The sequence below is a fragment of the Sphaeramia orbicularis genome, unplaced genomic scaffold, assembly GCF_902148855.1.
Source record: "Sphaeramia orbicularis unplaced genomic scaffold, fSphaOr1.1, whole genome shotgun sequence".
NCBI lineage: Eukaryota > Metazoa > Chordata > Actinopteri > Kurtiformes > Apogonidae > Sphaeramia > Sphaeramia orbicularis.
In genome coordinates this window covers 121,458-137,362 of record NW_021941606.1, presented here as the reverse complement: position 1 = coordinate 137,362, position 15,905 = coordinate 121,458, and positions in this window count along the sequence as shown.

The following is a 15,905-nucleotide window of genomic DNA, read 5'->3' as shown; positions in this document are numbered from 1 at the left end:
GAACTGCTGCCATCAGGCAGGCCTTATAGAGCCATCTGCTGAACCAAACCACATGAACATGGATACTTTACAATGTAGCTGCATTCTGCTGTTATGTAAATAGGAATGGAACCCATGCACAGGACAATTCCACTACTCACTTTATTAGAAGATTTGATAACACTTTAATCCAAGATGGAAGCACGTCTTTTGTTTAATCAGTGTCTGTCTGTGTTTAATCTATTTTAATGGATTTTATTGCATTTTAGATGGATTTAATTGTGTTTTACTTGGTTTTAGAAGTTACAAATTGTATTTTTTTTCCTGAAATACTACACAAACTCTTGAGGACTGTGGACTTTATATCTGATTTTGGGCTAACTATATCTGCTTTGAGCTGGGCCTCCCGGCCTGAGCCTGCTACATCTGTATAGGGCCTGGACTACACAGCCTGAGCCCGCTACATCTGTACAGGGCCTGGGCTACACAGCCTGAACCTGTTACATCTGTACAGGGCCTGGGCTACCTGGCCTGAGCCTGTTACATCTGTATAGGGCCTGGACTACACAGCCTGAGCCCGCTACATCTGTACAGGGCCTGGGCTACACAGCCTGAACCTGTTACATCTGTACAGGGCCTGGGCTACCTGGTCTGAGCCTGTTACATCTGTACAGGGCCTGGGCTACACAGCCTGAACCTGTTACATCTGTACAGGGCCTGGGCTACCTGGGCTACCTGGCCAGAGCCTGTTACATCTGTACAGGGCCTGGGCTACTCAGCCTGAACCTGTTACATCTGTATAGGGCCTGGTCTACACAGCCTGAACCTGTTACATCTGTACAGGGCCTGGGCTACCTGGTCTGAGCCTGTTACATCTGTACAGGGCCTGGGCTACACAGCCTGAACCTGTTACATCTGTACAGGGCCTGGGCTACCTGGTCTGAGCCTGTTACATCTGTACAGGGCCTGGGCTACCTGGCCTGAGCCTGTTACATCTGTATAGGGCCTGGACTACACAGCCTGAGCCCGCTACATCTGTACAGGGCCTGGGCTACACAGCCTGAACCTGTTACATCTGTACAGGGCCTGGGCTACCTGGTCTGAGCCTGTTACATCTGTACAGGGCCTGGGCTACCTGGTCTGAGCCTGTTACATCTGTACAGGGCCTGGGCTACACAGCCTGAACCTGTTACATCTGTACAGGGCCTGGGCTACCTGGGCTACCTGGCCTGAGCCTGTTACATCTGTACAGGGCCTGGGCTACTCAGCCTGAACCTGTTACATCTGTATAGGGCCTGGGCTACACAGCCTGAACCTGTTACATCTGTACAGGGCCTGGGCTACCTGGTCTGAGCCTGTTACATCTGTACAGGGCCTGGGCTACCTGGTCTGAGCCTGTTACATCTGTATAGGGCCTGGGCTACCTGGTCTGAGCCTGTTACATCTGTACAGGGCCTGGGCTACCTGGTCTGAGCCTGTTACATCTGTATAGGGCCTGGGCTACACACCCTGAACCTGTTACATCTGTATAGGGCCTGGGCTACACAGCCTGAGCCTGTTACATCTGTACAGGGCCTGGGCTACACAGCCTGAGCCTGTTACATCTGTACAGGGCCTGGGCTACCTGGTCTGAGCCTGTTACATCTGTACAGGGCCTGGACTACTCAGCCTGAGCCTGTTACATCTGTACAGGGCCTGGGCTACACAGCCTGAGCCTGTTACATCTGTACAGGGCCTGGGCTACCTGGTCTGAGCCTGTTACATCTGTATAGGGCCTGGGCTACACAGCCTGAGCCTGTTACATCTGTACAGGGCCTGGGCTACACAGCCTGAACCTGTTACATCTGTACAGGGCCTGGGCTACACAGCCTGAGCCTGTTACATCTGTATAGGGCCTGGGCTACCTGGTCTGAGCCTGTTACATCTGTACAGGGCCTGGGCTACACAGCCTGAGATTGTTACATCTGTATAGGGCCTGGGCTACCTGGTCTGAGCCTGTTACATCTGTACAGGGCCTGGGCTACCTGGTCTGAGCCTGTTACATCTGTATAGGGCCTGGGCTACACAGCCTGAGCCTGTTACATCTGTACAGGGCCTGGACTACTCAGCCTGAGCCTGATACATCTGTACAGGGCCTGGGCTACACAGCCTGAGATTGTTACATCTGTATAGGGCCTGGGCTACCTGGTCTGAGCCTGTTACATCTGTACAGGGCCTGGGCTACCTGGTCTGAGCCTGTTACATCTGTATAGGGCCTGGGCTACACAGCCTGAGCCTGTTACATCTGTACAGGGCCTGGACTACTCAGCCTGAGCCTGATACATCTGTACAGGGCCTGGGCTACACAGCCTGAGATTGTTACATCTGTATAGGGCCTGGGCTACCTGGTCTGAGCCTGTTACATCTGTACAGGGCCTGGGCTACCTGGTCTGAGCCTGTTACATCTGTATAGGGCCTGGGCTACACAGCCTGAGCCTGTTACATCTGTACAGGGCCTGGACTACTCAGCCTGAGCCTGTTACATCTGTACAGGGCCTGGGCTACCTGGTCTGAGCCTGTTACATCTGTATAGGGCCTGGGCTACACAGCCTGAGCCTGTTACATCTGTATAGGGCCTGGACTACTCAGCCTGAGCCTGTTACATCTGTACAGGGCCTGGGCTACACAGCCTGAGCCTGTTACATCTGTATAGGGCCTGGGCTACACAGCCTGAGCCTGTTACATCTGTATAGGGCCTGGGCTACCTGGTCTGAGCCTGTTACATCTGTACAGGGCCTGGACTACTCAGCCTGAACCTGTTACATCTGTACAGGGCCTGGGCTACACAGCCTGAGCCTGTTACATCTGTACAGGGCCTGGGCTACACAGCCTGAGATTGTTACATCTGTATAGGGCCTGGGCTACACAGCCTGAGATTGTTACATCTGTATAGGGCCTGGGCTACCTGGTCTGAGCCTGTTACATCTGTACAGGGCCTGGGCTACACAGCCTGAGCCTGTTACATCTGTATAGGGCCTGGGCTACACAGCCTGAGCCTGTTACATCTGTACAGGGCCTGGACTACTCAGCCTGAGCCTGTTACATCTGTACAGGGCCTGGACTACTCAGCCTGAGCCTGTTACATCTTTACAGGGCCTGGGCTACCTGGTCTGAGCCTGTTACATCTGTACAGGGCCTGGGCTACACAGCCTGAGCCTGTTACATCTGTACAGGGCCTGGACTACACAGCCTGAACCTGTTACATCTGTACAGGGCCTGGGCTACCTGGTCTGAGCCTGTTACATCTGTACAGGGCCTGGGCTACACAGCCTGAGCCTGTTACATCTGTACAGGGCCTGGACTACACAGCCTGAGCCTGTTACATCTGTACAGGGCCTGGACTACTCAGCCTGAGCCTGTTACATCTGTACAGGGCCTGGGCTACCTGGTCTGAGCCTGTTACATCTGTATAGGGCCTGGGCTACCTGGTCTGAGCCTGTTACATCTGTACAGGGCCTGGGCTACACAGCCTGAGCCTGTTACATCTGTACAGGGCCTGGACTACTCAGCCTGAGCCTGTTACATCTGTACAGGGCCTGGGCTACACAGCCTGAGCCTGTTACATCTGTATAGGGCCTGGGCTACCTGGTCTGAGCCTGTTACATCTGTATAGGGCCTGGGCTACACAGCCTGAGCCTGTTACATCTGTATAGGGCCTGGGCTACCTGGTCTGAGCCTGTTACATCTGTACAGGGCCTGGACTACTCAGCCTGAACCTGTTACATCTGTACAGGGCCTGGGCTACCTGGTCTGAGCCTGTTACATCTGTACAGGGCCTGGGCTACACAGCCTGAGCCTGTTACATCTGTATAGGGCCTGGGCTACACAGCCTGAGCCTGTTACATCTGTACAGGGCCTGGACTACTCAGCCTGAGCCTGTTACATCTGTACAGGGCCTGGACTACTCAGCCTGAGCCTGTTACATCTTTACAGGGCCTGGACTACACAGCCTGAACCTGTTACATCTGTACAGGGCCTGGGCTACCTGGTCTGAGCCTGTTACATCTGTACAGGGCCTGGGCTACACAGCCTGAGCCTGTTACATCTGTACAGGGCCTGGGCTACCTGGTCTGAGCCTGTTACATCTGTATAGGGCCTGGGCTACCTGGTCTGAGCCTGTTACATCTGTACAGGGCCTGGGCTACACAGCCTGAGCCTGTTACATCTGTACAGGGCCTGGGCTACACAGCCTGAGCCTGTTACATCTGTACAGGGCCTGGGCTACTCAGCCTGAGCCTGTTACATCTGTACAGGGCCTGGGCTACACAGCCTGAGCCTGTTACATCTGTACAGGGCCTCTGTTTATTAATATCCATCTCTGTCATTGCTGTTGAATGCTGAAAACTGTGAATAATGGGATTTCTCACAACTTTATTATTTCTACTTGTTTGGAACCTGGGAATAAGTGATAGTTGATGGGGAAACACTTGTACCTCTCAGTTCAGGATGTGGACATCTGCACCAGATCCTCTGCTGCTTCTCTTGCAGCTGTGCTCCGTCAGCGATCACCTGCTCAGCTGGTTCAGGTCTCAGGCTTATCTGCCCTGCCCAAGGATCTACCTAAACCTCAAAGTTTTCTTCCTTTATATAATCTTAATTTGTCCTTCAATGAAAGGCTGTTCTCCACCTCAACATTTCAGAGGACAGGCTCAAAATGTAACCTGAAACACAGATTGTTAGTTGTCTTCCTCTTCCTTTATCGGGCACTGTGCAGCCAAACCCTGGCCCTGGGCTACAGTGTACCCAGACTCCCTCTGACTTTAAATCAGTGTCAGCTCTCACATTTATTCATCTTAATGTGCGCAGCTTGTTATTCAAGATGGATATGGTCAGGATTCGGGTCAAATCAACAGATGCAGATATTGTCATAATCTCTGAAACTTGGTTGACTAAATCTTTTACAAATGAAGACATAAACAGAGTTGGATACAATATTTATCGCACTGACAGGCCCAGGAAAGGTGGCGGTGTAGCTATTTATGTTAAATCAAGATTTGATGCTTTAGTTGTTCTTTCTGTATCTTATCTGTAAACAAATGGAATCGCTGACTTTGAATGTGGAAATTGCAAATTGCCTCTCAATAACTGTTGTTGGGTGTTCCAGGCCCCCATCAGCCTCCAAGGAGGCATTACAGTCCTTAAAGCAGCTTTTGTTTAGATCAGTGGTTCTTAACCTGGGTTCGATGGAACCCTAGGGGTTCGGTGAGTCAGTCTCAGGGGTTCGGCGGAGGTCAGGACACACACTCGACTCATTAGTCGGGTGTGTGTGTTGGGCTAGGTCCGTGTATGTAAACAAACGGCTTCGGAGACTCTTTCTCTGATTGACATCCAATATACACGCTATTGTTGCTTATAGCACTACAACACATCCGAAAGTGTTTATAATCTCTTCCACTCGTCTGACGATGAGTTTTTGAGTATTTTCCACATCGTTGTTATGACTTTTGCTACTTCCTGTTAACCACGGAGGCAGCCATGTGTAGTGTTTGTTTACATTTTTCGGTCACCGCACTGGTCAGTTACAATCATGTGACAACCGACGCACCGTCGCGGATGGAGAAATCGTATTACACTAAAGCCGAGTTAATGCCGTAATAAAACAACTATCACAAAAATACTGAAGGAGAATCACGAGAACTTTTTTTTTTGATACACTACATGCAATTATCTTTTTTTATGTCAAAATTGCGTGGTTCGGAAAGTTTGGAGCAAGATGAAATGAAAACCGGGCTGACCTGACGGCCTACACATACACATACACAACAGCAGAAGTCACACTGATTTACAGTAAATATTCATTATTATTGTAGCCTGATGGAAATTAGGTGATGGGTGTGTGTTAAAATGTTAAAAATGATAAATAGCATAAATACAATAAGTTCATTATTGGAATACATAAGGTTAGAAATTAAAACCATTTCAGTGTGGTAGTATTAAAAAAGGTCATGTCTTAGAGAAAAGGTATGGAATATGTTGTGAGTTCATGCACTGTATTGGTTTTGTTCTTTGAGCACAGTGATGTTAATGCACGGTTCATTTTGTGCACCAGTAAAACATATGCCTGTGTCTTGAATTTGAAAAAATCATATTGTATTTTTTAATAAAGAAGGGTTTGGTGAATGCGCATATGAAACTGGTGGGGTTCAGTACCTCCAACAAGGTTAAGAACCACTGGTCTAGATTCAATTACAATGAACTGTTTATGGCTGCAGATTTGAATTGGGACTGGCTAAATACAGTTTCTGATGAATTTAAATCTTTTTGTGAATCCATTAATCTCATCCAGTTGGTCAACCTACCCACTAGACCAAATCTTAAAAGTCCTGATAAGTCTTCTTTGATTGACTTAATCTTAACAAACGTGTGTTACGACACTTCACAAGGTGTGGACCCAAATGCAGCGAGACGAAGGATCAGTGGTCAAAAAAAAGATTTATTTTACAAAAACTCAAAATCACAAAAAGGTTAACAAAAGGACAAAGCACAACGTGCTCTAAAAACCCTAATGAACTGAAAGTGAAGTACAACGTACTCTATATAAACTAAAGCCTGAGGAAAATAACAAGAGGTTCAAGATTCAAGACACTTAACAATGGTTGGTCTTCACAAGATCACAGAAACGACGCACTGACAAGACAAAGGGAGCGGGGAGAATATATAAGGGAGGCAGGGATCAAAAACAGGTGTGGACAATTACGAGGGAAACACCAGGTGCAGACAATGAAGGGGAAGGGCAGACAGAGACAAGACTGACAGAGTGCAGACTAAACAGGAAGGAGACTACTAACACCAAAATAAAACAGGAAGAAACAAAAACCCAAAACTAAATTAACATAAACGACGATGCATGACAACGTGCCTCATAAATTCTCATCTATGGATGTCTTCTGCAATGACTTGAGTGGTCACTGTGTTATTGCTGCTTGTAGAAGCACTAAGATCCCCAAAAGTAAACCACGCATTATTTGTCGGTGAAATCTTAAACTTTTTAATGAACAAGCTTTTCATCACAACCTGTCTGTGGTTGATTGGAGTAACATTGATCTATTGCCTGATGTAGAGCTAGCGTGGACATTCTTTAGGGAAAGTTTCATGCAAATTGTAAACAAACAAGCTCCCTCAAGGAAATATAGGGTGAAGGGGCATGAAAACTGTGTTCTGTAATGCAGTTCTACTATGCTACTGCCAGGTAGCACTGTTAACTAATAGACAGGAATGGTAACGGGCTGAAATGAATGAAGAAGAGGGATGCTATTGTTGTGATGCTACGCTTGTACTGATACGTCTCTGAGTTCTTCAGTAAAAGGCATTAAATGATACAACGTTGTCATTATTCTGAAGTCCCGCTACAGCACAAATTGGCGACAACGATATTTTTTTTCGTGACTTGTGACAAGATGTCGGTCCACGTCCCTGTGCCTGCACTGTTTTTGCCTTGTCCGGGAGAACCGGCTATGCCATTTGACATGTGGCTTCATATGTTCGATAACTACATGCTAGTGATAAATGCTACGGGGAATTCTTAGCCAAACGCCTGCAAGAGACCAACTTTACTCCACTTCCTTGGTGCTGAGGGACAGAGGATCTTCTACTCACTACCCAATACAGGTACAATGTTTGAAAGTGCTGTACAAGCACTACAAGAACACTTCTTTCCTAAAGTTAACGTCGTTGTGGAGCGGCACACATTCCGTACACGGTCGCAACTGCCTCATGAGACTGTGACACAGTACATAGCTGCCCTTTGTGCGCTTTCTGCTAAATGTGGCTTTGGAGAAAACACTGATGAAATGATTCATGATCAACTGCTGGAACACTTGTTAAGTGACAGGATAATGTAAAGATTGTTATTAGAACCTGAGCTGACTTTAGAAAAGGCCACTACATTAGCAATAACAATGGAAGCAGCTACAGAGCAGGCAAATAAAATAAAAACTGATGGCAATGGCACTGAAGTACAGGCTATAGACTACAAACCCCACTATGTGAAACGTAAAAAGAACTTTCGCCAAGCTACTTCCCATGCTGCTCCTCGTACTACTGCTGCAACTGCCACATCCTCACAGCACAAATCATGTTACAGATGTGGCTCTGACAAACACTTAGAAAATTCTTCACTGTGTCCCGCAGCTAAAGCGCAGTGCAAGTCTTGCAATAAGAGAGGACATTTTGCGTGTGTGTGTCGGTCAGCACCATCGAGCAGTGTGCATGAGCTTCTATCACCTGATGTCACTATTCTGTATTTAGAGAATTCTACCCATGCTCCAAAAAGACTTATGTACAATGTCACTGTTTCCACTTCCGCAAACTCAGCTAAGCAACTGGAGCTGGTGGTAGACACGGGTTCTGCTGTGTCTATATTGCCACACCACATCTACCAGAAGTTTTTCATGGACACCCCACTGTCTGCAGCATCCACATGGCTGGTGACTTACACACGAGATAGCATCCCTGTGTTGGGGTGCTTTCGTGCCAAGGTACGTACGGACAGTGCCTCTACTACAGCGTCCTTCTTCATAGTGAAAAAAGGGACAGCTCTGCTAGGTATGGACTTATTCTCTGCCTTAGACCTGTGCTTTCAAGGGGATACCGTCCACACATCTGCTTTAATGCCATCGGCATCAGTGATGTCGACAAACACTGCAACCCCACCGATGATGGTACTCCAGAACTTGGATGTGTTAAGGCTTTTGTGCACAAAGTGAAACTGGAGCGTATGATCAAACCTGTACGTCAAAAGCTATGGCGTTTGCCTTTTGCAGTCACAGAAAGCGTCTCTGCCGAGCTGAATCGCCTACTGAAGGCTGGCGTTATAGAGAAAATTGACGCCTCTGCCTGGGTTTCCCCCATTGTGGTCACCACGAAGAAGACAGGTGCAGTCCGGCTGTGCCCTGACCTCCGTGGGCCAAATAAGGCGGTGGTGGTGGACAGCTAACCGCTGCCACACATCAATGAACTGCTTGCCAACCTGCGGGGTGCTAAGGTATTTTCCACTATTGATCTTGCAAACATTGACTATCAGCATCCTCTCCATGAGGGCAGTAGAGACATTACAGCTTTCATTACACACGAGGGCCTCTTCAGATTTTGTAGGGTACCCTTCGGTTAGCGTCTGCACCCGCAGCTTTCCAAAAAATGATGTCTACAATCTTACAAGGTGTTTCTGGTGTTCAAAATTACCTTGATGATTTGATCGTTTATGGTGCCACACCTACTGCACATGACCGTAGTCTCGAGATGGTCCTGCTGAAGTTAAAAGAGGCTGGCCTAGTACTAAATGACAACAAATGCCACTTCAAGCAAACCTCGCTGCGTTTCCTTGGTCATGTTATTAATGCTGAGGAGATTCTGCCTGACCACGAACACACTGACGCTGTCCTGAATGCCCCTCCCCCGTCGGATGTAGCTAAATTGAGGTCTTTCTTAGGCCTTGTGTCGTGGTACTCCAAATTTTTACCAGACTTCGCTACAGTTGTTGCCCCTATGCGTGAGTGTGCAAAAGACGAAGACTCTTTCAGGTGGACAGATGCTGCTCAAAGTAGTTTTAATGAAGTTAAAAACCTCCTGGTAGCTAGTCCAGCCCTTGCCCTCTAGAACCCCACACTCTGCTCAGTTATCTCCACAGACACCAGTGACTACGGATTAGGTGCTGTGTTAGCCCAAATTCAGCCTGATGACACAGAAAAACCAGTGGCTTTGGCCTCCAGAACATTGACTCCGACAGAGCAGAAATATTCTGTAGTGGAAAAGGAAGCACTGGCATGTGTATGGGCTACAGAGAAATGGCGGACGTACTTATGGGGACATCCTTTTACCCTGCGCACAGACCACCAGGCGCTCACCACTCTGCTTAGCACCAAGGGGATAGGCAGAGCTGGGATGCACGCAGCCCGTTGGTCTGTGCGTCTGCTTTGTTTTGATTTTGACATAGTGTACCGTCCAGACTCCCAAAACTGTATGGCCCACTGCCTCTCTCGTCTTCCCTTACCACTACCTGCTGAGTCCACAGCTGATGATGAGCCAGAATCAGTGGCTCTCATCTCATCCGCACTGCATGCACTTCCAGTGACAGACTTTGGAGCTGCTTGCTCTACGTGTCCTGAAATGACAGCTCTTCGTGAACAGATTTGTCATGACTGGCCACCCTCCGTCAGAACAGTTAAACAGGCCCTGACTCCCTATTACAAGGTGAGAGAGGAGCTCTCAGTTAAAGACAATTTCATTTTCAAAGGTTCACGACTCATAGTGCCCACAGCTGTACGCCAAACCTTGCTGGCCCTGGCCCATGAAAGTCACCAAGGAGTGGTACGCACAAAACAGCGTCTGCGAGCTTTGTACTGGTGGCCCAGAATGGATTCCGAGGTCCAGGCCTGCATAGCGTCCTGTGTTGCCTGCCAGTCAAATGATAAAACTGCATCAACTCATCCAGCACCTCTGCAACCTGTCTAGCTCCCTGAGGGCCCTTGGCTGAAACTTAGTCTTGATATTGTGGGCCCCTTCGAAACAGCTTCCCCTGCCTGCCGCTATGCTATAACACCGGTGGACTACTATTCCAAGTGGCTTGAACTCGCTTTCTCTCACAGCCCCACAACTGCGGATGTAATCAAGTTCCTTTGTTCCACATTCCGCTGACATGGCAATCCAGAATGCATTGTGACCGATAATGGGCCCCGGTTTGTTTCAGCGGAGTTTGCTGAGTTCATGGCGACACATGGCACTTGTCATATTTGGAAGTCGGTGTATTACCCTGCTGCAAATGGAAACGTTGAAAGGTTCCATCGCTCCCTACGAAGCTGCCTACAAACAGCCATCCTGCAGACACAACCATGGAAAGAGGCTGTGCTCACCTGGCTGCAGGTTTACCGTGCAACGCTGCACGCCACCACCTCTACATGTCCCCATGAACTGCTTTATGGTCGTAAGATGTGCACTAAGCTGGATATATTACCTATTTGTACCTCTTACCTCTTTCGGCTCCTGCAATGCTTTCACCTGCCGCTGTACGTGATACTGTACAAAGGGAGCAGGGTAAGATGAAGCTATGCTGATGCAAAGCGTGGTGCACGTGATCCTCCATTTTGGGAGGGAGATAGAGTGAGGATACGGATTCCTCAACCAACCCCCAAAGCTCACCCAAGATTCTCTACACCTGTGCGAGTGGAAAAGCGAGTGGGTCCAAATACCTTCTTACTGAGTGATGGAAAGAAGTGGAATGCAGCTCACCTGTCTCACCTTCCACTAGGAATAAATGATGGACAGACAACAAATAACAACACCCTATCACACTCACAGGCCTCTACACACACTCCTCGAGACCCTTCATGCACCAGGGTCACACCAAAGTGGCACCAGGACTATTTTGTCTGTTGATGTATTAACTACAACAGTTATTCCTCCTCTTAACTAATACAGTTATGTTTGACAATGACTGGAATTTATTATATGTATATTCTGGTGCTATTGTGTTGCTATAGCCTCTTTGTTACAGGTTCATGTAACTGTTGGACATTCTTCTACGGTAGACTCTAAACCTAGTTGCACTCTTTTAGTTGATATAAATTTTTGAGGTACCACTTTGATAATTATTATAATAGATCAAGTACTATTCATTTCATTGTTAAGCACTGATGTAAGAGTATTCTTATACAGAGAGAGGAGAAGTTGTGTTCTGTAATGCAGTTCTACTGTGTTACCGCCAGGTAGCGCTGTTAACTAACAGAGAGGAATGGTAACAGGCTGTCGATGGACGAAGAAGAAGGATGCTGTTGTTGTGATGCTACGCTTGTACTGATGCATCTCTGAGTTCTTCAGTAAAAGGTATTAAACAATACAACGTTGTCATTATTCTGAAGTCCTGCTACACCACCAAACCCTTGTTTTCCTCCAGAGTTATCAGATATTATCCACGAGTGAAACGTAGCATGGGCCAAGGCAAGAAAAACGGACTCTCCCATTGATTGGTCAGTTTTCCGACAGCTACGAAACAAATCCACTTCTCTTATTAAAAAGGCCAAATCAGAATATTATTTATCTGTCACCACTGAGAATCTTATAATCCTCCAAAATTCTGGAAAGTGATTAAGTCTCTGAGTGTAAATAAAAGTTTCAGTCTCTCTCTACATTTGTTTTAGAAGATTCTGTCCCAGTCTATGATAGAACTGCGGTTTTAAATTGTTTTAACATACATTTTATATCATGTAATTTTTTTATTTGAAACATCAAAAAAGGTTTCAGTGAATTATTGCTCAAATCCCCCAAAGTTCATAGAAGACCCTTTTAATTTTGTCCCTTTTACTGTCCAGGAAGTTTATCAAGCCCTCCAAGTTTTAGATCACAGAAAACCCCCTGGACCAGATATGACAGAGCCTTACTGTTTGAAAATGGCGGCTGACTTTGTGGCAGAGCCTCTTACAACTCTTTTTAATCTTTCAATTGAAAACCAAGAAGTTCCTTCATCCTGGAAATCAGCTGTTGTTCTCCCTCTATTAAAAGGAGGGGACCCGGCAGTCTTAACAAACTATAGGCCAATTTCAAATGTATGCGTCTTGGCCAAAATTCTTGAGTCTTTAGTGTGTGATCAGGTAAAAGATGTTTTGCGCTCAAATGTCATCCTGTCTAAATGTCAGTCAGGCTTTAGACAGAAGCACAGCACCATCACAGCAGCTATTAAGGTTGTAAATGACATTACTGTTGCACTGGATAAAAAACAATGTTGCAATTCACCCTTTATTGACCTGTCAAAAGCATTTGACACCGTCCATCCTGCAGTTTTAAAGAGTAAACTTCTGTGTTCAGGACTGTCAGGACATGCAGTTGCTTGGTTCACAAACTACCTCAGTGACAGGACTCAGTGCATTAAATATGATGGACTGTGTTCAGAATATGGCACTGTCCACAAGGGGGTGCCACAGGGCTCTATACTAGGACCCCTCCTTTTTATTATGTATATAAATGACTTAGGGCACAATGTGTCTAATGCTGATATGCATTTTTATGCTGATGACACAGTTCTTTCCTGCTGTGGATCAACTCTCACTGAAGCCATAGAACATTTGCAGAAAGCTTTTGATGCTGTCCAGCACTCACTTCTACAGTTCAACCTTATTCTCAATACTGAAAAGACTCAGATGATGCCATTCTCAAACTCTCAGAAGTACCTGAATCTATCCCAGTAGTGTCTACTTTAGAGGGAAATGTCCTAGAGGTGGTTCATGTGTAGAAGGATCTTGGTGTCTTCATTGATGACTCCTTCACTTTCAGACCCCACATTGAAAACCTGCTAAAGAAGTTAAAGCTTAAACTGGGCTTTTACTTTACAAATAAGTTGTGTTTTTCTTTTGAAGTAAAAAAGCGCCTAGTCACTGCCACTTTTTTATCGGTGTTAGACTATGCAGATGAACTTTATATGAATGCATCGTCCAAATGTCTTCAAATGATTGACACAGTTTATCATGCTGCTCTGAGGTTTAGTACTAATTCTAAAACCAGGACACATCAGTGTGAGTTTTATTCCAGAGTGGGTTGTCCTGTCCTGTCCACTAGGAGGCTGGGACACCTTTATTTACAAGGCCATACTTGGACTACTGCCTTCCTACATCTGTAATTTAATAACAAGAAGTATTGAATCTTATTGTCTGCGATCAAATGAGCATTTGTTCGTCTTTGTGCCATTGGCCCGTACAGAGCTGGGAAAAGGGCATTTGTGTACTCTGCTCCGTCCACATGGAATCTGCTGCTAAGAGACTGGAAACTGTCTGAACTCATCTGTCTGAAAGCTTTTAAATCTAAACTCAGAGTGTTAGAGAATAACTCAATTACTTGCAGGTGTTTTACATGGGTTGACTGGTCCTGTAAATTATTGTGTTGTAACTCTGTGTTGTGCTGCCTCTTGGCCAGGACTCCCTTGGAAAAGAGGTTCTTAATCTCAATGGGATTTTCTTCCTGGTTAAATAAAGGTTAAATAAAAAAAATAAAATAAAAAAAAAAAAAAAAAAAAAAAAAACTTGACAAGACTTGTCTGTTTTTATAATTGATGTATTTTACTCTGAGCACTTTACAGAACATAAAAACTAATTTTGTTTCACTGTACTGTGGTACTTTACAGTGACAATAAAGCTTATTCTATTCTATTCTATTCTATTCTATTCTATTCTATTCTATTCATGTGTTTCTAAAAAGGAAATTAATGGAGAAAAAGGCTGGATGATGAGAGGCAGGAGGGAACAGGTAAGACTGGAGTTTGTCCAGCTGAGTTTAGTTGAAGTGAGCTGCAGTCTGACTGTACCTGCTTCTGCTTCACCAGAGTTTTTCCTCAACATGGAGCTGCTGCTTCATAAGGAGAGTCTCAGATTATTATCCATTTACTGTATATTTAATGTGCTCCAGGGTGCAGTTCTATTTCAGCTGACCTCTGGCACATTGGGTTTGCAGTGTACAGAAATGCATGTGTAAAGTTGATGTTCTGACTGAAGGTTCACCGGCAGCCATGCCCCCATGTGATCAACTTATCCTTAAATGTAAAGTGTTTCAGCGTCCACTCACTGTACGTTTGGAAAAATGCTAAAAAGTGAATAACAGGCTGAGGGGGGAGTTTGGATGTGTCAGACAGCACAGATACAGTACTGCACTAAAGTCCTGGGCCAACATTAGGTTTGTTGGTTTAGTAAAGTTGTAATGACAACACAAGCATTTCTGTTTCTGTATTAAGATACAATCTGGAAATATGTGCACAGCAGTCAAAACAAAAGTTTCACAGAAAAATCAGCTTCTATAAAGCCCCCTTTGTATTTTTCATGTCTTGCACCCGTTTGTTCAGACTAATTTTCGGATGTTTTCTACCAAGTTTCATTCAACACGTCAGGTTTTAGTTGTGCTGCTTCTAGTCACGGGGACAGAGGTCACACTAAAAAGTGCTTCAGTGACTTTAAAGCAGTGTATGACTTTCATCACAGTTGTTTTTTTGTTCAAATTTGTAAAACCTGAACACGCCTGAATCACTTCCCTCATGGTGAACATCTTTGAAGATGACTCCATCATAAACACAGTCCACTTGTTTACAGAACAAACCAAAATGTCACTCAGGCCTTTTCAGAAATTTTGTTGCGAAGTGCATTGTGGAAATGGAAATTCCATGCAGCGACCAAGCAAAAGTGTTCTCAATTCTGCAAGAAAATGAGCCAGATCGCTACAATGTAAACTCCTCCCGTCCACCAGGGCTGTTTTAAAGAGTGAGTCTAGTTGGTGGATGGAGGTAAAGACCACATTTGGGTTCAGCACTCACCAAGAGACAGCAAAATGGCTGCTGCGTGGAATTCCCATTCCCACAATGTACATAGCGACAAAAATTCCAAAAAGTCATGAGTGACATTTCGGTTTCCGTCATCTTCAAAGTTTTTCACCATGAGGGATGTGATTCAGGTGAGAAAGCACAGACAGACTAATGGATTAATAATTATGATAGCACTTGGGTTTTACAAATTTGAAAACAAAAGTTGATGTAAGTCATACACTGCTTTAACCTTTACAACCCACTGAGCTCACTTTCTTTTGTGCTCCTTTTCCGGCTGTACATGTTTCCTGTATTTTCTTGTGGGATCTGAAGAAAAGACAGAGAATTAAATTAGGGATGCACCGATACTACTTTTTTCCCAGACCGAGTACAAGTACAAGTACTTCCATTTGAGTACTTGCTGATACCGAGTACTGATCCTAGTCCTTAATAATCCCATTCCAGTTGTTAGTTCCTTTTGTAAATGTGCTTTATTGTCGTTGTCATTAGTCTGACTGGAACAAAGTGCTGCTACTGACATTTAATGTGTTGGAATGAGTGTTTGTCAGTTAATCCACCAGGGGGGCGCCGCTCTGAATTAACCATACTGGACAAATAC